The following is a 26,193-nucleotide window of genomic DNA, read 5'->3' as shown; positions in this document are numbered from 1 at the left end:
GGAAATCATACTAATGTGGCCGTTCTCGCTGTGGCCGTTCTCGCTGTATATCCTTGGTCATTGGCGTTCGAGTTCCTTAGAGCAAAGTGGACCGAACACGATCTGTGCCGTGGAGCAATAACACACTCACGTGTACATGAACGTAAGTTGAATGTTGTGATCCCCTAATGCCACAGTTGTGTGTGTTCACAGCTGCAGCGACCGTGAAGCGTGCTTCATCACTCCAAAAAATATTGTAAGGCCCATGTCGTGAAAACAGAAGAGCAAATTCTACTCGAATGTGTTCGTCTTGTGGCAGAAATTGGTGCATAACGTAAAGCTTGTACAAATACCATTCCACAATTGTTCGCAGCACTTTTCGAACGGTGGACGATGAAATGTCCAGCTACGCTGACACAGCTAGTGCACTGCTTGAAAATGGCATATTGCGCCCACCGTTCTCAGCCATGGTGTCAGAAACTTCAACAATTTGTTGCGCAATTAGCCGCCGGCTTCTCCCAGGAGTAAACCAAATCATTGGCCGATCGTTCTTAGCTACGTAGCCACCAAGACGACCAGATGTAAACCCTCTCAGGTGGAAATTGAAATATGTATCTTTCAATGGTTTATTCGTTACTTCTCTTCCACAGGTCGTCAGAAATGTTTCCACGAAGTTTAGTTACCCTCCAATCACTCGTATTTCATGGAGGCCCTCTCAAGCAGCGGAAGTTTAATTGTAATCAACCTGTAGATTTTTCAGGTTTGTTTATGTCTGATCTGCTGACACTATGCCTAATAATTTTACGTTGCGCTATTAACAGAAGTCCACTCTGCTCAATCAGCTTTCATTTGTCTTGTTGCAGTTAGATTGCGTTAATTATTGTTACACGGATCAGAACGCCATCTATAATATGACGAAGTATTTGAAGTCCGGATACGTTTTATGTATCTCACAACAGGCAACAGCATTTCAAAAAGGGTAGACCGCTTCCGAGATGCGCTTTCAAGTGAAAGAGTCGTGCCTCTACATTCGTTTCGCGTAATACAACCGTTACGTAAACGAACACGTTTTTCTACAACGCTGTTACAGTTTCTACGCTACAGTCTTCTTTAATTGCAGAGACTTCGAGATCGATTACGCGTTCTTGCCTTCAGATTCAAGACAGGAAAAGCTACGAGCGTTGCCCAGAAAGTAATGCACCGCATTTTTTTCCTTTAACAATTCTTTATTGAACATAATGAGAATCACACACACTAAAGAACGGTATTTTATCTACGCAAAGCATTTTTCCACCGAATCTCCATCCTGTTCTACGGCCTTCCTCCAGCGTGAAACAAGGGCGTGTATTCCCTGTCAGTACCAAACCTTGTCCTGGTGGTGGGGCCAGTACTTCACTGTGTGAATCACCACCTCATCGTCCTCAAAATGTCTTTCACGAATGACGTCCTTTAATGGTGCAAACAAGTGGAAGTCCGAGCAGGCAGGGTCAGGTGTGACAGCCGTGGATGGTCTCCCCAACCACTGCAAATCATGGAGCTCCGCCGAGCCGCCTTCTGGTGACCTCACCCTCCATGCCCAGCGACTAACTGTACTTCTGTCTACAGCAGATGCTCTGCAGACTTTGCAAAAGCGTTTGCGAATATTCCTCACAGTTTCTTTCTCTGCAGTGACAAATTCCATGACGGCACGTTGCTTGTAACGTACATCACCTACGGACGCCATTTTTAAACTGTCCTGCAGCTACGCTATCAGTCGGCAGTGACAAACTTGGTGCGCTCATTCAGGAGACTTCAAATAATACATATGTAACCTTTTGCATTCGTAGCATAGTTTTCGGCTGAGAAAAGAAAATGCGGTGCATTACTTTCTGTCCAACCCTCGTAGATTCAAAAGAATGTACCCCTAAATACAAGGTGGCGATGGTACGGAACAGCGGGGGCTGCATGGAGACACAGGAGGCGTCACTGACTGCGGCAGGGAGACGCGACGTCGGTTTCCATGGCGACGGCGGCGCGTCTGTGCAGCGCGGCACGGCGCACGGCGCCTTCCCGTCTGGCCACACCTGTTGTCCGCGTCGATACGGCCGCGCCACCGCCACCGGCGCCGCCGAGTCTGGTGGCGGCGCGGAGCACCTGCCGCAGGCGACGCCCCGGCAACCGCTGCTGCCCGTCTGGCTCTGCGTGAATACGGATATCCGCAGTTGTACAGAATGAGCACAAAGTCTCGCCCTGATTATAACAATTACACAGGGGAGTAATGTCCGCATCGGTAGACTGGAAGGAACGGTCCAACACCCTGGCCACCCCGCTCTCTAGACATTACGCTCCTTGACTTTTTTTTGGAGCTATATCAAGGACAGAGTCTTCGTCCCACTAGTTGCTGACGTTGACGAAGTGAAGGCTAGGATAAAAGCTGCTGTGGGTACTGTGACAGAACACATGTTAAGAAACACCTGGCGGTAACTGGAATACCGCCTCGACAATCTCCGAGCTACCAAGGGAGCACACGTTGAGGTTTACTAACGCAAGTGGTCTTAAACTAGTAACACTAACATATATAACGGCGCAAATGTTACTTATTATGTCAAACGGTTATTCTATCATAAATTTTTATGATCAGGGCAAGACTTTGCGCTTACCCTGTATATACCAGGTCATCAAAAAGTCAGTATAAATTTGAAAACTGAATAAATCACGGAATAATGTGGATGGAGAGGTACAAATTGACACACATGCTTGGAATGACATAGGGTTTTATTAGAACCAAAAAAAAATACAAAAGTTCAAACAATGTCCGACAGATGGCGCTTCATCTGATCAGAATAGCAATAATTAGCATAACAAAGTAAGACAAAGCAAAGATGATGTTCTTTACAGGAAATGCTCAATATGTCCACCATCATTCCTCAACAATAGCTATAGTCGAGGAATAATGTTGTGAACAGCACTCACTTTAAAGCATGTCCGGAGTTATGGTGAGGCATTGGCGTCGGATGTTGTCTTCAGAGATGTCTGTCGATCACGATACACTTGCGACTTCAGGTAACCCCAAAGCCAATAATCGCACGGGCTGAGATCTGGGGACCTGGGAGGCCAGGCATGACGAAAGTGGCGGCTGAGCACACGATCATCACCAAACGACGCGCGCAAGAGATCTTTCACGCGTCTAGCAATATGGGGTAGAGTGCCATCCTGCATAAACATCGTACGTTCCAGCAGGTGTTTATCAGCCAGGCTGGGGATGATGCGATTCTGTAACATATCGGCGTACCTCTCACCGTCACGGTAGCAGTCACTGACGTTTTGCTGTCCAGCGCCATCTGTCGGACATTTTTGTGAACTTTGTTTTTTTCTAATAAAACCCCCTGTCATTCCAAGCGTGTGTGTCAATTTTTACCTCTCTATCTACATTATTCCGCGGTTTATTAAGTTTTCAAATTTATAGTGACTTTTTGATCACCCGGTACTTTGCGGATAAAATCCTGCGCCAATGAGGGTACCGGCGGGTGTATCTGCAGACAGGTGCGGACAGGTGTGACTTTTACTGAACTGGGAATTTGGTAAGTCATAGTTACCAATTACTGATGCGAATGGAAAAACTTGCAGGGGCCATCGTCGGGCAAGATCGGTTTGGAGGAGGGACAGAAGGAAGATTAAGGTTTAACGTCCAGCCGGCATAGAGGTCGTAAGAGACGGAGCACAAGCTCGGATTATCACAAGAATACGGAAGGAAATTGGCTGTGACCTCTCAAAGGAGCCACCCCGGCATTTACCCGGACCGATTTAGAGGAAATTTCGGAAAATTTAAATCAGGATGGTCGGAGGCGGGTTTGAACCGTGTGCTGCAGAATGAGAGACCAGTGTGCTAACCGTTGCGCCACCTCGCTTGGTAGTATCAGTCTGGTTTCCGGAGAAATGTAGGACCACGCGAGACAATACTGACCTTGCGATTCATTGTGCACTGAAGAAAGGCAAACCTGTGTTTATGGCATTTGCAGATTTAGGGAAATTAATTACCTCACATACTTAACATGGAGACAGCCATCTGTAAACCTGAGTGTTGCAGATTTAATAAAACTTTATTTGGCCGAGATCGCGAAGTAGAAAACAGTGATGACTAGTTTCAACCGCTTAAACGATCACCTTTAGATCAAGACACAAAAATACGGTGTCTAAATCAAGATAATAAGTGAGACACTCATTACAGTGTTGAGGTCCTTGAGGAAACGTTAACTTACATTCGTATTTACAATACACGCATATAAAACATGTTCTACAAACATCGTTCTACTAGTTTGAGTATGGCAAGTCATGCGAGTAACGCCCGGTCACAGCGTCAAAGTTAACCACATCAAGCTAGCAAACAGAGCCGTCGCGTACTTAAAAGTCATCAGCGCAGGGCACGGAGACGAAGTCGCCTGATGGTTAAGGGAAGATGCTGTGACTGCCACGGAATCCAGACTATGTCACCTACTGTGGACGTGTCAGCAGTGTGGCCTGACTTGACTTCTCCAGGTACAAGAAATAGTCATAACTAATGGATCAGTTTTCAAGCTTCTTCTTTAAAACCAAAATTTTACTTTGTTCACATGAAGACACTGTTCGTTAAACAGATGTCTACGATAAAGACTGAAATAACAACTGGAAATCATGCGCTCGACTGTCTCGGGTTATTTTTATTTAGTCGGAATCGCTAAGCATCGCTATAACGGTCATATTACCTGCTCCACACAATAGCAGTTTTAGCCGAAAAATTTTTGTGGATATTTCCGCAACATGTGTTGATAGCAATACCAGTAACGTGACAATTTTCATACCGGGAGTGAGACTATTTACAACCCAGCGTTACTCAACCTATACATTGAGCAAGCAGTAAAGGAAACCAAAGAAAAATTGCAGTGGGAATTAAAATTCAAGGAGAAGAAATAAAAATTTTAAGGTTTTCCAATGACACTGTAATTGTGTCAGACAGTAAAGGACTTGGAAGAGCAGTTGAACGGAATGTATAGCGTCTTTAAAGGAGGAAAATGGAATGAAGCCTAATTAAATCAGGAGATGCTGACGGAATTAGATTAGAAAGTGAGAGACAAAGTAGTAAGCGAGTTTTGTTATTTGGGCAGAAACAACTGATCATGGCCGAAAAAGAGAGGATATAAAAAGTAGACTGGCAATGGCAAGAAAATAGTTTCTCGAGAAGAGAAATTGGTTAACATCAATCATAGTCTTATGTGTTAGGAAGCCTTTTCTGAAGGCATTTGAAGTGTATCCACAAATAGAAGTGAAATTTGGACAAAGACAGATTAGACAAAAATAGAAGCTTTTCAAAAGTGATACTGGGAAGACAAAAAAAAAACTGGCAAAACTTTTCTAAAAGAAGGTGTCGGATGATAGGGCAACTTCTGAGAAAAAGTGATCACCGATTTAGTACTGGACAGAAGTTTGACAGGTGAAAAACGTAGGAGGAGACTACGACATAAATACAGCAAGCAGATTCAGAATGATGTGGGTTGCAGTAATTATTCGGAGTTTAAGAGGCTTCCAGGATGCAGTAGCATGGTGAACTCAATCAAATCAGTCTTCGGACTGACGACGACAACGAGAAAGACTATCGATACGATATTGCAGTGCCTGTGTTATTCCGAAGGAACTTTGCATCGTAATTCGGAATAACACAAGTATCGTCGTCAATCCGAAGTTCACAATAACTCACTCGCTGCCCTATCTTCCCATCCGTAACGAATCCTACTCCCGTTATACCGTTTTCTACTGCCGTTGGTATTACATATATTCAACTGACCAGAAATCTGTATCTTTTCACTCCACTTCACTGAGCATTTGCATTTGCGTTTTCGCATTTTCTAGATTCCCTACCACGTTAAAAATTTTGACATTCCACACATCAAGTCGTGGAACGTTACCCTTTCGTTGCTTATTCCATCTTTTTCTCATGGTCACTCCCCAGTCCTTGTCAAACCCTTCCGCGAGATCCGAATGGAAGACTAGTCAGGAATCCTGTAAAAAAGTGATCATGACACTTTTTCAATTACGGACAACGTGTCCTTTGAATATAATTGTGTATCTTTAATGCAATGATTTCCATTGCCTTCTGCGCCCTGAACACGTTGGTCACTGTTGCTTCTTCCGCCTTTTTTGGTGAAGTGTCCCACCCCAAAGGACATGGAGTGTCCTGAACCTCAGTCCCCTCCTCCGACCTCTTTGACAAGGCCGTTGGCAGAGCGAAGGTGACTTCTTATGCCGGAAGTCTTCGGCCGACACTGAGGTTAACTTTTATTCAAAATTAGATTCCAACCCGAGACCCAGGACATTTTACTTACAAGGCAAAGACGCTACCTCTACACCTCGGGTGTATTAACAATGTACTGAAACGAACGGAGACAAAACCTGACTAAAAGAATTGCATGGTTGACAGAACACTTACTGAGGGCATTAAGGAAGAAGAAGAAGAAGAAGAAGAAGAAGAAGAAGAAGAAGAAGAAGAAGGGGGGAGGGGAGGGAGAGAGAGAGAGAGAGAGAGAGAGAGAGAGAGAGAGAGAGAGAGAGAGGATAAAATTGTGAAAGATCAAAGAGGCTCGACTGCAGTAAGCAGGTTAAAATAGATGTAGACTGCAGTACAGATAAGATATTTCCACGGGCTAAACTAACGCAAAGAGTTGCATCAAACCGGTTTTGGACTGTAGACGAGAACAACTGCAACATGTTCCAGATGCATAGTGTACGCAGCTTATGGAGATGATACCGGGGTACTTAGGAAAGCCGAACTGTACGAGTTTCTTCGGAGGACCTGTGCGTGCGCGCCCGAAGCCAGAGACCTCTCGCGCAGCGGGCGGCCTCGCAACAATAAGCGCTTTGAAGGGGCGCCGCCAAACAAATCACTGCTGAGTGACGCGCACAGCTGTGCTGACGTCACGGCCGGACAGTGTTCGCCGTCTGGTATCGATCACTGGCGGACCCCCGTCACCCGCGATTACATGCAGCACTAGCTGCCCCCGCGGTGTGCCAGCCCCCTCAACAGACGACCACAAGGGCGGCGCGAACGACCCGCGCTTGCGTCTCTACTACGAGACAGGACATCTCCGTCTACGCGCCCGAATGTGGTTTCGTGATGAAAAAAAAAAAAAACTGTAGCCCCCAACAGCCGGCATAGTACAACTGACAATAATTAACTAGTGTACGTTACCTGAAGGTAACAAACTGAAACCAAAAGACTTATCATTCTCCGTTATCTTACTAGATCAGCGATTTCACTCTGCCTATGACAGCAGGAGCAAAAACATCTCAAAAATACTGGAAGGATTCAATTTCCGCAGGAAAGATGCTAGCGTTTCCCAAATTCTGTTCCGCAGAACACTGGTGTTCCGCGGGAAGTGAAGAAGTGCTCCATGAAAATCTTAATTACATGGTGTTTCGTCTTCGACATTTTGACTAGTCTAATTTTTCTTTTAACAATGTAAGGGAAAGATAGATTGCTACTTACAGTAAAGTCAAGTTAAATTGCAGACAGGCACCATTGAAAGACACAAATTGGCTTTCGGCCACAGCCTTCGTCAGAAAAAGTAACACCATTCATTCACACAAGCAAGCACGCCACACGCACACATGACCGCCAACTCCGGCAGAATGTATTCTGGTCCGAGCTATCGGAGTTGGCGGTCATGTGTGCGTGTGGCGTGCTTGCTTGTGTGAATGCATGGTGTGTGTTACTTTTTCTGGGGAAGGCTGTCGCCGAAAGCTAATGTGGGTCTTAATGGTGCCTGCCTGCAATTTAAGTTATCTTTGTGGTAAGTAGCAATCTATATTTTCCTTACATTGCTGATATTCCCACCTGGGGTTCCCATTACCTATTTTTTTTTAATTTTATGATTTCTTTGTTGTTAGTTATACTTTGAAGTAATCAATGAATAAAATAAATTTCTCATTTTTAGAATTTTTTTTCTCATCAAAAGTAACAAGATTTTCCATCAGGGTACCAGCATTCTCAAACTATTCAGTCAGAGGAAAAGTTTAGGAACCCTTGGACAGACTCAACTGTATCCAAAGCTACCAAACAAAATGCTCCACCGCCATTTTCCGACGAGCGTCAGGCCAGGATGTGTGCTTTGGCCTTCTGCACGGCTGTTGTCGGAACTTCAAGGATAGCAATGCTGCAGCTCTCCACGGAGTAACACTGCAGTTTGTAATTTCACACAAGAAGTCCTAACGGAAATAGGACACACTGTATATTCACTGAATAGCCAAAGAAACTGGTACACCTGCCTTATATAGAGTAGGGCCCCCCGCGAGCATGCGGAAGTGCCGCAACACGACGTGGCATGGACTAGACTAATGTCTGAAGTAGTGCTGGAGGGAATTGACATCATGAATCTTGCAGTACTGTCCATAAATCCGTATGAGTACTAGGGGCTGCGTGTCTCTTCTGAACAGCGTGTTACAAGGCATCCTAGATATGCTCAATTTTGATGTCTGTTGAGTTTGGTGGCCAGAGGAAGTATTTAAACTCAGAAGAGTGTTGCTGGAGCCTCTCTGTAGTAATTCTGGACATGTGGGGAGTCACTTACCCCTGCTCTCATTGCTCAAGTCCGTCGGAATGCACAATGGACATGAATGAATACCGGAGATCAGACAGGATGCTTACGTACCTGTCAACTGTCAGTGTCGTATCTAGACGTATCAGAGATCCCATATCACTCCAACTACACACGGCCCACAGCATTACAGAGCCTCCACCACCTTGAACAGTCTCCTGCTGACATGCAGGATCCATGGGTCCGTACGCGATCGTCCGCTCGATACAATTTGAAAGGAGACTCGTCCGACGAGGAAACATGTTTCCAGTCACCAACAGTTCAAAGTCGGTGTTGAACCCAGGCGAGGCGTAAAGCTTTGTGTCGTACAGTTCAACAAGGGAACACGAGTGAACCTTCGGCTCCGAAAGCTGAGATAGATGTTTGGTTGAATGGTTCGCACGCTAACACTTATTGATGGCCCAGCCTTGAAATCTGCAGCAATTTGCTGAAGGGTTGCATTTCTGTCAAGTTGAACGATTCTCTTCAGTCGTCGTTGGACCCGCTTTTGTAGGATCTTTTTTCCGGCCATAAAGATGTTGGAGATTTGATGTTTTACCTGATCCCTGATATTCGCGGTGAACTCATGAAATGTTCGCATGGGAACTTCATCGCCACCTCGGAGATGCCGTGTCCCATCGCTCGTGCGCCGACTGCAACACCACGTTGAAACTCAATCTTGATAACCTGCCATTTTAGCACCAGTAATCGATCTAACAACTGCGGCAGACACTTGTCTCACATAGGCGTTGCTGACCGCAGAGCCGTATTATGCTTGTTTATCTATCTCTGTATCTGAATACGCAGGCATATGTCAATTTCTTCGGCGCTTCAGTGTATTAAGTGTGTTATAATTTACGTGTTTCACCCACCCCAGCTGATAGTGAAACGTCCTCTTTGAAAAATTATACATGACTGTGCTTAAACTGACACACAATATTTTTAGCGCAACGCAATCTGACTTTCAAAAATCCCTACAAAAGAATAGCCCTGACTAACATTAACCTATACCTTTCACAAATCACTTACAACACAAAAATCTTCATTACTCGAACTACTGCAATACAGCTAGCGCCACTACTGCCAGCTAAATAAAAGATTCAAACTACGGAAGGCACTAACTACTGATAGGGATAGTTAGCAAATGAAAGATTTTAATAGAGAACAAACAATGTATTTACCTTAATAGTCGTAATATATATAGCAGTTCATGACATCCAGTCTTACAAATTTCAAAACTCCGCCATCTCTCTCCCCGCATCCACCATTGCTGGCGGCTCACCTCCAACTGCGCAACGCTACGCGCTGTTAACAGCCAACAGCCCAACACTACTGTGGCAGACAACAATGCAAACTAGCCACAGACTGCACACAGCACAGCCAGTGATTTTCATACAGAACGCTACGTGGTGTTACCAATAAGAAAACAAACAGCCTACTTACATAGCCCCCATGCTCCCCAGAAAAAAATTTACAAATTGTTTTGGGCACTGGCCAATACAGATTTGAAAAAAATTTTCATAATTACAGTAAGAAAAATATCAAATGCACACACTTCTTAATACAATGTTGGTCAAAAGCTAAAATTTTCTCACAGTCCATAAAGACAGTCCTGATCATTCATCACAGTAAAACTGCCGTTTCTTTTCTCAAATCCCTATCAGTGGTTAGTGCCTTCCGTAGTTTGACTCTTTTATTTAGCTGGCAGTAGTGGCGCTCGCTGTATTGCAGTAGTTCGAGTAATGAAGATTTTTGTGAGGTAAGTGATTTGTGAAAAGGTGTAGGTTAATGTTAGTCAGGGCCATTCTTTTGTAGGGATTTTTGAAAGTCAGATTGCGTTGCGCTAAAAATATTGTGTGTCGGTTTAAGCACAGTCGCATATAATTTTTCAACGGGGACGTTTCAATAGTAACACATCCTGAGCCATCTTATACAATTTGGTAATGGAAAAGTGGGCGCGTGTGCGCGCGTGGCGACAGGGGGGATTAAAATTGTATACGACAGAGGCTTGAATACAGCAAGCAGGTTCAAACGGACGTAGGCTGCGTAAGTTATGCAGAGACGAAGAGGCTTGCGCATTATTGGCAAAACTGAATGAAGATCATCATCATCATCATCATCATCATCATCATCATCATCATCATCATCATCATCATCATCATCATCATCATCATCATCGACAGCTTTAAGGTTATCAGCTGAAAAGAGGTACAAATCGCGATAAAAGTACGACAAACGTCTCGTATTCGGCAGGTTCGAGATTCGTATCGTGTCGAATCATTCTGTTTTACAGCTTCCCTATGATTCACGGAAATCTTTTCAAGCGAACATCCAGAAGGATCAGTCAAACAGACCAACTCCAACTTGAAGCGCCGAACTAGTGCGGCTCTAATGACCCCACCTGGACGCGACAGAGCGCGTGAACTCTGGCCTCCCTTCGTTTCCGTGGAGGAACGTAGCGAGAGCAACTGGTGGAGACGCTGCTGTGCGCTAAGGAACACGTGTCTGGCAGAGGCGGCAGCAGGGCGGAGGAGCGGGAGGGGGGCGGGGGTGTCTGGTGGTGGTGACGAGCCAGCAGCGCTCATCAATAATTCAGAGGCTGGCCAGGCGGCGGCAGCACCTCTGTCTGCGCTGGGGGCTGGGCTGGGCTGGACGGCGGCAAACGAATTCCAGAGTCGCACTCACCTGCAGCGCTTCAACGGACCCGGCACCGCCCTGCCTGCCTCCCTCTGGAACGTCGACAGACTCACCCTAAATGTCGTGTCGCGGCGGCCATTTAATTTACCATATGTCTTTATGCTGCAGTACGCTTCTTATCTGTGAGTTTGGGAGAAGAATTAAAGGTAGAAATCGAGGAAAGAAGCGTTTTTATTTGAGCCTTTTTGGAGCTGCAACGGCATTACTTTTTAATTGCATTATTTTCAATTTTTTCTGGTGGTTGCCGTTTTCAGTTGCATCAGGCAATTTCAACTCCACATGTGGAGCCAGTGTTCGCAGCCGCTGTTTTAAGAGGGGCGTTCAGTAAGTAATGCAACCTTTTCATTTTTCTGAAAGCAAGTTGGAGTTATTCAGCATTACAGTATACCATATCATTGTCCACTCTTTTGGCTACAAAACCTTATTTTCCAATATAATCTCCAACCAATGCGATGGCCATACGCCATCTTACTGGGAAGGACTGTACATCCGCATGGTACCACTCTACTGGTCGACGTCGGTGTCAACGTCTTGCTGCATCAGTAAACTCCCCATAATCCCGCGGAGTGCTTTTATTGGGCCAAACAGTTGGAAGTCAGAAGGTGAAAGATGCGAGCTGTAGGTTGGACGAGGAAGAACAGTCGAACGCGGAGTTCTCTCGGCTGCGCTGACTTGTGTTGTCTTGTAGGAGTCCATTTGCATTTTTTGTGGCGACGCACAAACTGAAGTCGTTTCTCCAACTTCCTTGTGGTAGTACAACATACTTTAGTGATGAACGAGGCACGATGAGGGATGACATCAAACAGAATGATCCCTTCAGAGTATCAGAAGACCGTCGCCATGACTACCGGCTGAGAGTGCGGTTTTGAATTTTTTCTTCGGAAAAGAGTTAGTATGCAGCCACTACGTGGATTGCCGTTTTCTTTCCGGTTAGAATTGATAAATCCTTGTTTCATCACCTGTGACGGTGTTCGAGAAAAAAATTGTTACCATCAGCCCCGTTACGAACAAGCAACTCCACTGAAGCGATCCTTTGTTACTCTGTATGATGGTTTTCTGTTAGACGGCGAGGAACCAAGCGGGCACACATCTTTGAATAACCTAAATCATGCACGAGTGTGATAGCGCTACAAACAGACGTCCAGTTGTGCAGCGAAGTGATCGTTGGTGATTTGTCGATCTACTCGAATGAGTGTGTCCGCGCGTTCCAACATTGCTGCCGGCCGCTGTGGCCGAGCGGTTCTAGGCTCTCCAGTCCAGAACCGCGCGACTGCTACGTCGCAGGTTCCAATCCGGCCTCGGGCATGGATGTGTGTGATATCCTTAGGTTAGTTAGGTTTAAGTGCACTACTGGCCATTAAAATCGCTACACCAAGAAACACTGCAGATGATAAACGGGTATTCGTTGGACAAATATATAGTAATAGAACTAACATGTGATTACATTTTCACGCAATTTGGGTGCATAGATCCTGAGAAATCAGTACCCAGAACAACCACCTATGGCCGTAATTTTGGCCGTGATACGCCTGTATATTGAGTCAAACAGAGCTTGGATGGCGTACAGGTACAGCTGCCCATGCAACTTCAACACGATACCACAGTTCATCAAGAGTAGTGACTGGCGTATTGTGACGAGCCAGTTGCTCGGCCACCATTGACCAGACGTTTTCAATTGGTGAGAGATCTGGAGAATGTGCTGGCCAGGGCAGCAGTCGAACATTTTCTGTATCCAGAATGGCCCGAACAGGACGTGCTATATGCGGTCGTACATTATCCTGCTGAAATGTAACGTCCACTATTTAAAGTGCCGTCAATGCGAACAAGAGGTGACCGAGACGTCGAACCAACGGCACCCCATACAATCACGCCAGGTGATACGCCAGTATGGCGATGACGAATACACTCTTCCAATGTGCGTTCACCGCGATGTCGCCAAACACGAATGCGACCATCATGATGATGTAAACAGAACCCGGATTCATCCGAAAAAATGACGTTTTGCCATTCGTGCACCCAGGTTCGTCGTTGAGTACACCATCGCAGGCGCTCCTGTCTGTGATGCAGCGTCAAGGGTAACCGAGCTGATAGTCCATGCTGCTGCAAACGTCATCGAACTGTTCGTGCAGATGGTTGTTATCTTGCAAACGTCCCGATCTGTTGACTCAGGGATGGAGACGTGGCTGCACGATCCGTTACAGCCATGCGGATAAGATGCCTGTCATCTCGACTGCTAGTGATACGAGGCCGTTGGGATCCAGCACGGCGTTCCGTATTACCCTCCTGAACCCACCGATTCCATATTCTGCTGACAGTCATTGGATCCCGACCAACGCGAGCAGCAATGTCGCGATACGATAAACAGCAATCACGATAGGCTACAATCCGACGTTTATCAAAGGCGGAAACGTGATGGTACGCGTTTCTCCTCCTCACACGAGGCATCACAACAACGTTTCACCAGGCAACGCCGATCAACTGCTGTTTGTGTAAGAAAAATCGGTTGGAAACTTTTCTCATGTCAGCACGTTGTAGGTGTCGCCGCAGGCGCCAACCGTGTGTGAATGCTCTGAAAAGCTTATCATTTGCATATCACAGCATCTTCCTCCCGTCGGTTAAATTTCGCGTATTTAGCACGTCATCTTCATGGTGTAGCAGTTTTAATGGCCAGTGGTGTAGTTCGAAGTCTAGGAGACTGAAGCTCTCAGATGTTGTCCCATGGAGCTCAGAGCCATTTGAACCAACACTGCTGGAGGCACAGCCGTGTGCGGCCGGCCGGTACGCGGTGACAGGACAGGTTTGTGCGACCTTGCTGCGATAATGACAGACGCCTAGCCCAACAATTCATCGCGCTTTTCTTCACCGCTTTTATTGACTGCATCGCCTCCTCTGACATTCTGCAAGCGCGTATGAATATCTGCGATGCTCTGATTTTCCGCCGAAGAAACGCAGAGACAACGCTCTGCTTAGAAGCACCTCTGTTAAGACGCCATTTTGGAAGCTACGTATAGGGGCGCCGCCTACGAGACTTCTTAGAAGTATAGGGGCTGAAGCGGGTTCAACGATGTCCCACAGCAAATTCCTGATTTCTTCAACCAAAATTGGCCGAGAAAAACACCTGTTCTGTTAATTTACTGAATGCCCCTCGTATTACCAAACATACCTGTATCAGAATAACTAAGCGATTGGCAGTCGAGCATTGCACAGGACGAAATTGTCGATTCAAGTTTATCTACGCACAGAATAAGGCTGTCCCAACAACAGCTGGGCATTTCCATTCCGAATACGTTCACACGCTGACCGAGAACAGTACTGGGTTTCCTGAGCAGTGTGGTAATTGCCTCATGACTTTAGTTCCTCTGGTAGAGTCCCTCATTTTGGTTAGTGAAAAACTGGATGGAGAGAGAGTGAAGCTTTGTCGTCGTGTGCTCACGTCAACGTCTTTTTCATTTAATGGAAACATTTATAAACGGAAAGACTGACTGGCTATGGGCAGTCCTTAATCGCCCATAGTCGCCAATTGAGTCAAGGAGAATTTCGAGGACTGGGCATTGCGCATTTCAGCTTTGCAACGAACGTGCTTCTGGAAATACGCAGACGATACCTTTTTATCTGGCTTCAGGGACGCGAGTGTCTCAGCAGACTTTTACCGTTTTTATCCCAGCATTACATTTGCCCTGGAGGTCGAAGGTTTCTATTTTTGGATGTAATGAATTATAAAAAGTAAGATGGTACTCTGGGACATACTGTTCACCGAAAGCCGACACACATCGATTGGTGTCTGCATACTAAGAGTTGTACCAACGCAATGGCATCGTTAGCACACTGACACACAGAAGATATGTCTTTTCCGACGTGCATAGTTTAACCCAAGAACTTGCACGTTTTACGGCTGTGTTTGAGGAGAATGGGGACCGTAAGAAGGAGATTCGTCGAGGTATCTAGTATCGACCATCCCCTGAAGTGAACTAAGAGGACACTAGGTTGGTTGGTTGGGTTAAGGATTAAAGGGACCAAACTGCAAAGGTCATCGGTCCCTTGTTTCATAAAAACACAGAGCACAGTGAAACTATCCGCCAGTCAGGCGAAGCACTAAAATAAAAATTTCGGGGGAAGAAAAGCCACAAGGTCAATGGTAAGCAACAAAATCAACACCGAGAAGAAAGGCAGAAGGAATTAAAACTGTACAGCAGAGGACTGTGGCTGTCTGATCACGAAAATAATAGGATGAGCCAGCCACTCTGCAACACATTAAAACCTCCAGCCTAAAAGATTAGGGTGGAGTCGAATTACAACACAAAACTAATTAAAATATACAGCACGAAAGAGGGTGATGTAATAAAATTAAATAGACCTATAAAAGCCGCATGCACGAATAAAACTTTAAACACGATCTGGCATAGAGACATTGTCACCTAAAAGAGATGATAAATCACCCAGGAGATTAAAAGTTCGCCTGAGGGCGGTTAAAAGAGGACATTCCAACAATACATGCGCCACCGTCATGTTCGCACCACAGCGACAATGAGGGGGGTCCTCTCGACGCAGCAGATGACCATGCGTCAGCCAAGAGCGACCAATGCGGAGCCTACACAGAACAACAGAATCCCTGCGAGAGGCCCGCATGGAGGAACCCCACACAGTCGTGGTCTCCTTTACGTGCCGCAGCTTGTTGGGTGCAGACAGAGTGCGCCATTCGTCTCCCCACATCCCGAAGACCCGACGGTGCAAAACCGTTCGGAGATCAGTTGCCGGGAGGCCGATCTCCAATGGCAGTTTGCGTGTAGCTTTTTTGGCTATGTTGCCTTTATTCCTCACGCTGCGGGCATACCGCCTAAGGAGGGAAGAATGTTACGGAATTTTAACATTAACAGTGTGTTCTGACCACCTTTCAAGATTAGTGAACTACCCGGCTCTGTGAAGATCTGAGACTTAAGAAGCCTGGCGCATGTGAAATTCCCTGCCATTTTGGGAAGGCTCAGTATCGACCGCTCGATTCGTACAGTTTAGGACAAGTAAGCGGAACATCCCCGTCACGCGAATCTTCAACAGCCTGAAAAATCGGCTGTAGCAAGATATTACTTGAACGGGGGACACGGGACGAAATATAATTAGACTGTGAGAGTTTCCAATACTTCTGGTTTGTGGAATAGTGTTTTTAAAAAGACAATTGAAGTTAGGTTGGCAGACAATTTGTTTAAGAGAGAGACAATGGTTTTCGTCTTAGCAGCACGTGGAACCCTGGACAACGCCGCATCAGTGTAAGTAGGCTGTTTATGTTTTCTTATTGGCAACGTTACGTAGCGCTCTATATGAAAATCACTGGCTGTGCTGTGTGCAGTCTGTGGCTAGTTTGCATTGTTGTCCGCCATTGTAGTGTTGGGCAGCGGCAGCTGGATGTGAACAGCGCGTAGCGTTGCGCAGTTGGAGGTGAGCCGCCAGCAGTGGTGGATGTGGGGAGAGAGATGGCGGAGTTTCGAAATTTGTTATACTGGATATTATGAACTGCTACATATATTACGACTATTAAGGTAAATACATTGTTTGTTCTCTATTAATATCTTTCATTTGCTAACTATCCCTATCAGTAGTTAGTGCCTTCCGTAGTTTGAATCTTTTATTTAGCTGGCAGTAGTGGCGCGCGCTGTATTGCAGTAGTTCGAGTAACGAAGATTTTTTTGGGGTAAGTGATTTGTGAAAGGTATAGTTAGCAGGGCCATTCCTTTGTAGGGATTTCTGAAAGTCAGATTGCGTTGCGCTAAAAAAAATATTGTATGTCAGTTTAAGCACAGTCATGTATAATTGTTCAAAGGGGACGTCTCATCAGTTCTCCTGGAAATAGCAAGCAGCCGGATAGCCGAAATGTCGAATCGTGTTGATTTTAGTATCCGGCAGCAAACTCTAAAAGACTACGAAGAATTATTACGCTACGAAGCCACAGGATAGAAATAGCTGGAGTACCACATCGATGCTGTGAGTTTCAGTGCTGGTCCTCGTATCCCTCAGCTGCAATGTGCTGTGCATTTAATCGTTACGTTAAGTACACTCCACACAAGCAATTTCGATGTACAGAGGGATATCAGTGACGCACTGAATTCCACACCATTCAGTTAGCTGTCTCTCTCTCTCTTTGTCAGTATTTCCCTCCACTGAATCGCTGATAAATTACTCTTATGCAAACGAGTCAACCAAAGCCAAAGAAGACCACATTTTCCTCGTTAATTTCAATATTCGGACTTTTACTTGTGAGCCAGATCAGCGACTAGTTTATAACTGTATCTGTAAATTTTGAAGAAGAGCTGGAATTTAACGGCGAAGAGAAGCGTGGAGTTGCTTGACACCGCACGTTAGACTACCTGGTTTCTTTCGGCAGAGAAATTTGTGGATGCAGCTCAGTCGCAGCCGCATCGGCCATGGGCTTACAAAGGCAGCCCTGCACTGGCGGGACCTGGGCCAGAGTCCATTGTGTGCCTGTGGCGCTCAACAGACCACCACCCACATTGTGTAGGAGGGCCCACAGAGGCGTGCTCGGGCAGGCTAAGCGCTCTGCACCGTGAGGGGGGACGCTGTGTTGTTGCGGTTGGAGTTTCTAGACACTATTGCTTGATAACGCACGTGTTACGTCAAAATTGTGGCTTGCCCGAAATATACAATACTGGCCATTAATTAAAAGACGTGAAATTTAACCGACAGAAAGAAGATGCTGTGATAGGCAAATGATTAGCTTTTCAGAGCATTCACACAAGGTTGGCGCTGGTGGCGACAGCTACAACGTGCTGACATGAGGAAAGTTTCCAACCGATTTCTCAAACACAAAGAGCAGTAGACTGGCTTTGCCTGGTGAAACGTCGTTGTGATACCTCGTGCAAGGAGGAGAAATGCGTACCAACACGTTTCCGACTTTGGTAAAGGTCGGATTGTAGCCTATCGCGATTGCGGTTTATCGTATCGCGACGTTACTGCTCGCGTTGGTCGAGATCCAATGACTGTTAGCAGAATATGGAATCGGTGGGTTCAGGAGGGTAATACGGAACGCCGTGCTAGATCCCAACGGCCTCTTATCACTATCAGTCGAGTTGACAGGCATCTTATCCGAATGGCTGTAACGGATCGACAGCCACGTCTCGATCACTGAGTCAACAGATAGGGACGTATGCAAGACTACAACCATCTGCACGAACAGTTCGACGACGTTTGCAGCAGCGTGGACTATCAGCTCTGAGACTATGGCTGCGGTTACCCTTGACGCTGCATCAGAGACAGGAGCGCCTGCGATGGTGTACTCTACGACGAACCTGGGTGCACGAATGGCAAAACGTCATTTTTTCGGTGAATCCAGGTTCTGTTTACAGCACCATGATGGGGTCGCATCCGCGTTTGGCGACATCGCGGTGAACGCACATTGGAAGCGTGTATTCGTCCCCACCATACTGGCGTATCACCCGACGTGATGGTATGGGATGCGATTGGTTACACGTCTCTGTCTCACCTCTTGTTTGCATTGACGGTACTCTGAACAGTGGACGTTACATTTCAGATGTATTACGACCCGTGGCTCTACCCTTCATTCAGTCCCTGCGAAACCCTACATTTCAGCAGGATAAAGCACGACCGCATGTTGCAGGTCCTGTACGGGCGTTTCTGGAGAGAGGAAATGTTCGACTGCTGCCCTGGCCAGCACATTCTCCAGATCTCTCACCAATTGAAAACGTCTGGTCAATGGTGGGCGAGCAACTGGCTCGTCACAATACGCCAGTCACTACTCTTGATGAACTGTGGTACCGTGTTGAAGCTGCATGGGCAGCTGTACCTGTATACGCCATCCAAGCTCTGTTTCACTCAATGCCCAGGCGTATCTAGGCCGTTATTACGGCCAGAGGTGGTTGTTCTGGGTACTGATTTCTCAGGATCTATGCACCCAAATTGCGTGTAAATGTAATCACATGTCAGTTCTAGTATAATATATTTGTCCTATGAATACCCGTTTATCATCTGCATTTCTGAGAAGTCATTCTCAAGATGAATTACCTGATTTGTGCTTTTTAACGAATAAAATTGTATCGTAAAAAATACTTTGCAAACGGTACAATAGACAGGAAGGTGAAACGTTTGTCTCATACAGACAGTACCAGAAACGCAACAGTCATTGTGCAACTGTATTAAAATGGTTCTGCAATGCGTTGATAAGTGAATCCTTGCTATATTACTAATACGCTACATATGTCTGATGAATTGCGATAGTGTATAATCGGAAGCTTGGAATCACTGCAACGACAGGTCAGCGCCTCAAAAAGGCTCAACGTTGTTCATCCTCCTGCGGTCCGTGGCCTCAGGTGATTAATGTTTACGTTTGATAGAAAACTGAGGCACGTTCCGTAAGTCAGCTGCAGCTAGTCATTAAGGTTCGCTTACAAACGTCGATAACCATACTTCCTGAATTCCAATAAAGAACAACTGCCAAGACGAGAAACATAGACGTAGATATCCTCGGTGTAGCAAAGCAGTTTAAATTACTTAGTAGAGGCAAGGGCTCCGGTCCAGATTGTATACAAGTCAGCTTCCTTTTAAATTATGCTGATATTTAGCAATTATATTCAACCACTCGCTCACAGAAAGATACGTACCTAAAGACTGGAAAATTGCTCAAGTCACTCCAATACAACAAAGGGGAGTAGGGATAATCTGCCGATTACAGGCCCATATCACTAACGTCGATTTGCAGTACATACGCTGTATTAAAATATTATGAATTACCTAGAGAAAAACGTTTTATTAATACATAGTCAGTATGGATTCAGAAAATATCGTTCTTCAGAAACAACTAGCTCTTTATAGTCATGAAGTAATGAGCGCTATCGACAGGGGATGTCAAATTGATTCCATATTTTTAGACGTAACAATGACCGATATGCGACTCGTCGTCACGATGACTTTGACTATAAGCTGTTCATTACTACACGTAAATTCAAAACATTTGAGAACTCTGGCAACGACATTCATCCACAAGCATGGCTTCATCGATTTTCTCATTGTTTGCCTCCCAACTGGTCATTGGAGCACAGATTAGAATCTGTGTGTGGCTGCTTACAGAATGAACCAGCTGTAAGAATGCGATCGGTCATTAACGATTGTCACAGTCAAGGAGAATTTTGTCATGCCTTCCTCTCAGCATACTGGTCTCAAGCTACTCAAGATCGCGTAAAACATAGCATCATGATGATGAAACATTTTGAACTATCTGAATTTTCCTGTATTGTCAAATATTTTGAAGACATTTTGCGCAAGAATCAGTATCTGTCAGACCCATACAGCCCCTCATAAGTCATCCGCATTTGCTTAATAAAATTGCCTGAACATTTACGACATATTATTTTGGCAGGGCGTTGCAAAGACGACATTGAAGCTTTTCAGGGACTGTTACAAGAATTGGAAAATGACATTGACAATCGCGGGACGCGAAAACAGGAACAATTACAGGTCCCATCCGTCACAATTCCGCGATGACAGAAATAATAACTGGACACGACAAGGCTATTCTTACAACGCAAATTGTGACCAAAACAGACACCACCCGTATGACAACCGTTGGCAGAGTAATAATAATTACAAAGAAAGATCACCTCTCCGCGGTAATGACTATGACAGAGACAATCAGAGAAACAGACAATATGGGAACCAACATAATTATTATCAAGGGAGACAGAATAACTTCAGACGCAACGGTCCACTGCGCAGTTACGACTCAAGGAAGAAGTTCTCCACCACGTAACTGACAAGAAAGAAATTACAGGAACTACCGACATGACGACAGACGATATAATTATAACAAGAGACCAGAATTTAATCAGAACTGGCGGGATTCAAACAGGGCAGGACCCTCTCGGCAAGGTGAATTTGTAGAAGTTAGATCTCCAAATCCCAATAACGACGCGCGACAACATAGGTAACAGGTATGACTCGCTCCGCAGGCAACCGCGAGCGCCGGCTGGCTCAGAGAAAAATAACAGAGGCTAACCTTGAGAGCTGTAAGTAGGCTGTTTTTATGTTGTTACACCACATAGCGCTCTGTTTGAAGATCATTGACTGTGCTGTATGCAGTCTGTGGCTGGTTTGCATTGCTGGAATATTTGCTGCTGTAGTGTTGGGCAGTTGGATGTGAAGAGCGCGTAGCGTTGCGCAGTTGGAGGTTAGCCGCCAGCAGTGGTGGATGTGGGAAGAGAGATGGCAGAGTTGTGAGAGCGGACGATCTGGACATGTGTGTCAGAAAAACGAAATTTTTAAGACTGGATGTCATGAACTGATATGACTTTTGAACACTATTAAGGTAAATACATTGTTCTCTATCAAAATCTTTTATTTGCCAACTATGCCTATCAGTAGTTAGTGCCTTCAGTAGTTAGAATCATTTATTTAGCTGACCGTATTGGCGCTCGCTGTATTGCAGTAGTTCGAGTAACGAAGATTTTTGTGAGGCAAGTGATTCATGAAAGGTATAGGTTATTGTTTGTCAGGGCCATTCTTTTGTAGGGATTATTGAAAGTCAGATTGCATTGCGCTAAAAATATTTTGTGTCAGTTTAGTGATCAGAATAAGTAAAGAGAGAAATATGTCTGAGTACGTTCAGTTTTGCTCAGCTGTTTGAAAACTAATTAACGTAGAGGTTTTCCAGCACTGTCATTTATAAATTTTTGTAAGGGGACGTTACGACGTATTCGCACTTCGCAAGCAGGGAATACGGGTACAAGACCCGGTCCGGCAGAGGTTTTCGTATGTCGCTTTATGTAGTACATTTGTGTCTATCACAGTTCAGTTGAATTTCAGAAACAAATTTCAACGGAATAAAATTAATTCGCTCAGGTTTGAACCTCGACCAGAGGAGCCACAACCAGCTCGCACAGTGCCTCGTTGAGAACTTGACTTTGTGGGGTTGCGCCACACATTGACCTTAGCTATCAGCACTTACCAAATGAAATCGTGACTAGTGTGACCAGGTCACTGTTTCCCAGTCGTATAGAGTGCAACCGATATAGTCACGCGCCCCCGAGAGGATCTGTAGGTGATGTGGTGCTGTTGGCAAAGGTCTTGCGTCGGTCGTCTGCTGCGATAGCCCTTTAACTCCGAAGTTCACGAACAGTCTTAAGGCCGGTATTACACTATCAAATTTCTTTGTCAAAGATTTGATCAAAGATGTGATCAAATATTCCGCTAAATACAGGGTGATTCAAAAAGAATACCACAACTTTAGGAATTTAAAACTCTGCAACGACAAAAGGCAGAGCTAAGCACTATCTGTCGGCGAATTAAGGGAGCTATAAAGTTTCATTTAGTTGTACATTTGTTCGCTTGAGGCGCTGTTGACTAGGCGTCAGCGTCAGTTGATGCTACGATGGCGACCGCTCAACAGAAAGCTTTTTGTGTTATTGAGTACGGCAGAAGTGAATCGACAAGAACAAGAAGCACAACAATTCATATTTCAACAGGATGGAGCGCCACCACATTGGCACTTACCTGTCCGTAACTACCTGAACGTTAACTACCCGAGGCGATGGATCGGCCGCCAGGCAGCCCATGACAGAGCACTTCATCACTGGCCTCCAAGAAGCCCTGATCTTACCCCCTGCGATTTTTTCTTATGGGGGTATGTTAAGGATATGGTGTTTCGGCCACCTCTGCCAGCCACCATTGATGATTTGAAACGAGAAATAACAGCAGCTATCCAAACTGTTACGCCTGATATGCTACAGAGAGTGTGGAACGAGTTGGAGTATCGGGTTGATATTGCTCGAGTGTCTGGAGGGGGCCATATTGAACATCTCTGAACTTGTTTTTGAGTGAAAAAAACCTTTTTAAATACTCTTTGTAATGATGTATAACGGAAGGTTATATATGTTTCTTTCATTAAACACACATTTTTAAAGTTGTGGTATTCTTTTTGAATCACCCTGTATATTTGACAAAGATCTTTGACGAAAAATATGATGACAATTTAATACCCCTTCTAGGGCTACATCAAAGTTCAAGATAGCTGACAACAACAACTTGTTATTAACCGCAACAGTTGCATGTACCACAATTGCACTGTGTGCACATGCGGAAGAGAAGCGGGAAAAAAAGGAAACCGTGGGTTTTACGACGACACGATAAAAGCATTCAACAAAACTTGTTACGTGAGCTTATAGTGGTGGACGTCAAGTCGTACATCAATTACTGAACAATGGATGAGCATACATTTCTATATGTGCTCAGTGAAGTGTATCATCATATCACAAAGCACAATATTCACTTAAGAACTGCTACATCTGCAGAAGACAGGTTCATTGTAACACTCCCATTCCTTGCTACAGGAGAGGGTTGGGTTAGGTTAGGTCTCCAATCTTCTTAATCTATTTTTGTTTTAAGAGTGCCTCACGTTGTAAAGCGCCTCATCAGCTTCATACATCTCTATTAATTTTGTAGTTGTTGGCACACATTAATTGTATTTACCGGCAATGTTTATAAAAATACTACACACCACAGAATGCTGCAACGATGCTAGCGCTCCATTTGGTAACATGTCACAGTGCAGTGAACAGAAGACAAGCGACTTCTTTGATCAAATCTACAGCGACGCCCTAGATTTGATCAAATACTGGACGACATTTGATAAAGTTCCCTATTACACCATCCAATATCTTTGACAAAGATACTGGACAAAGATATTTGACAAAGAAATTTGATAGTGTAATACCGGCCTAACGAATAAGTTTGTCGTGCATCCTACATTGATTCCTGCAGTGATTTCACCCACTTTGTTAGCACTAACAACTCTGAGCAAACGTCTCTGCTCTCCGTCGATAAGTGAAGGCCGTCGGTCACTGCGTTGTTCATGGCCAGAGGTAACGCCTGAAATCTGGTATTCTCTGAACACCCTTAACACTGTGACTCTCGGAATACTGAATTGCGTAATGATTTCTGAAATCTAAGATCCCATGCTTGTAGCTCCAACTACCATTAAGCCTTGAAAGTCTTAATTCCTGTCGTGCAGCCATGATCACGTCGGAAACGGTTTCATATGAATCACCTGAGTACAAACGCCAGCTCCGCCCTTTATCCCTTGTGTACCTGATACTACCGAAATCTGTATATGTGCATATCGCTGTCCCCTGACTTTGGTCACCTTAGTGTCGAATGACCTAGATGTCGACAGAGTGAAAAAGGTAACCATCTCCTGTAATTCAAACGCTCACAAAGGGACTGACGTTGAAAATTTACAAGGAGCTTTTATCAAAGGAAAGCAAATAAAAAGAATTTGAATTGTTACGATTTGAAATAAAGGAAAAGGTTTGAGCGACAGCGCAGGAAGCAACTTGTGCCGCATACAATTAGTATTTCCTACGTGCTTGTTTACGAAACTTATTATTTATGCTTGGCGTGGCCTCCGATGGTTAATTCTAAGACCTGGGAGGGGTCGCACGGGCCGTTAGACGAGGCGTGGAGGGTTGTAACTGCGCAGCCATTGTCGCTTCCGCCCGGGAGGCGGGACAAAGCCTTTTCATTACGGCGGGAGTTTTACAGCAATCGATTATGAGTTTTGGTAGCGGAGCGCTTCGGCAGCCAGCAGTAATTGTTTCCGGCGGAGCGTGGGGTAGCCGAAGCGACGCGGGTCACTGGGAAATAAGCTCGTTCCTCCACAGCACACTGAACCGTCCCTTCATCGCGTTTTTATGGTGTCGATGCAACTGCAGTTTGGACTACAGGCGGCAATTCATACTTGTTACAGGAAAACGACCACGGTAGTAAAACAGTAGAACTTCCACAGTAACATTTATTAAACGAGCGGTTTAGGATTTCAAGTACCCATTTTCAAGTCTGAAAAAGAAGTGTGTTTAACGTTCCGTCGATATCAAGGTCGTTAGACACGGAGAGCAAGCTCTCATTAAGAAAGGATGGGGAAGGAAGTCGGCCGCGCGCTTTCAAAGGAACCATCCCAGCATTTGACTGAAGCGATGTAGGGAAACCATGGAAAACCCTGATCAGGAGGGCCGGACGGGAATTTGAACTGTCGTCTTCCCGAATGCGAGACCACGGCCCTGCCTCTTTTTTAAGTTTTGCACCGTGGGCAGACGTACTTGCACAGTGCCTGAGGTAAGAAAAAAGCTGCCAAATATCATAGGTCCAATATATTTTTAAAGGATCTTTGCGAAATGTTAACACGCTTTCACATTCACTAATTTTTATCTAATAAATAAACATGTAGATTTTTGCTTCTTCAAAATTTTATATCCCCGGAAGTTCTTCAAAGATTGCTTTGAAATTTGATAGTGGTGCATGCGAATATGCAGCGCGCATTCATATACCTATTTTTAACATATATGTAAATATATATGCAATATATTTTGTTACCAAAATCACGAGAAGTTCTTGACAGATTCGCTTCAAATTTTAAACGATACACTATTAAATATTCAGACTGACATAGTCTACACAGTTTTTAAACAAACATGTATTCGTTTTCTATTTAATCCGACTCCGACAAAGAAAATGCTCTGCTGTAAAAATGTGCTGTTTTGTTTACTTTGTCGTAGCCAGTTTCAACCACGATACGGAGCATTTGAACCATTAGACAAATTACTTCTCATATATATTCTCATTTCTTTCTGAATGTAAATTGTATACACAAATAGCTTTTTTGTTTTCTTCCTCGCAGGAAGTTATATTTCTGGCTCATCGACTCAGGATCAGAATACTACTACAGAATCTGAATTTGCCCGCCTCGGTAGCGACGCGGTCAGCGTAGGGGATTGGTAAACAAGGGGTCCATGTTCGATTCCCGGCCGAGTCAGAGATTTTTCTCCGCTCCGGGACAAGGTGCTGCATTGTCCTTACGTTCGTGAGGTCATAATCGACATTACACTCGTGAATTGACTGTATGGGCAGGTCCCGTAATCCAATTAAA

This window comes from Schistocerca cancellata, chromosome 2 (assembly GCF_023864275.1).
Source record: "Schistocerca cancellata isolate TAMUIC-IGC-003103 chromosome 2, iqSchCanc2.1, whole genome shotgun sequence".
Lineage (NCBI taxonomy): Eukaryota > Metazoa > Arthropoda > Insecta > Orthoptera > Acrididae > Schistocerca > Schistocerca cancellata.
The sequence above is the reverse complement of the archived record's forward strand: the minus strand, read 5'-3'. Positions refer to the sequence as shown.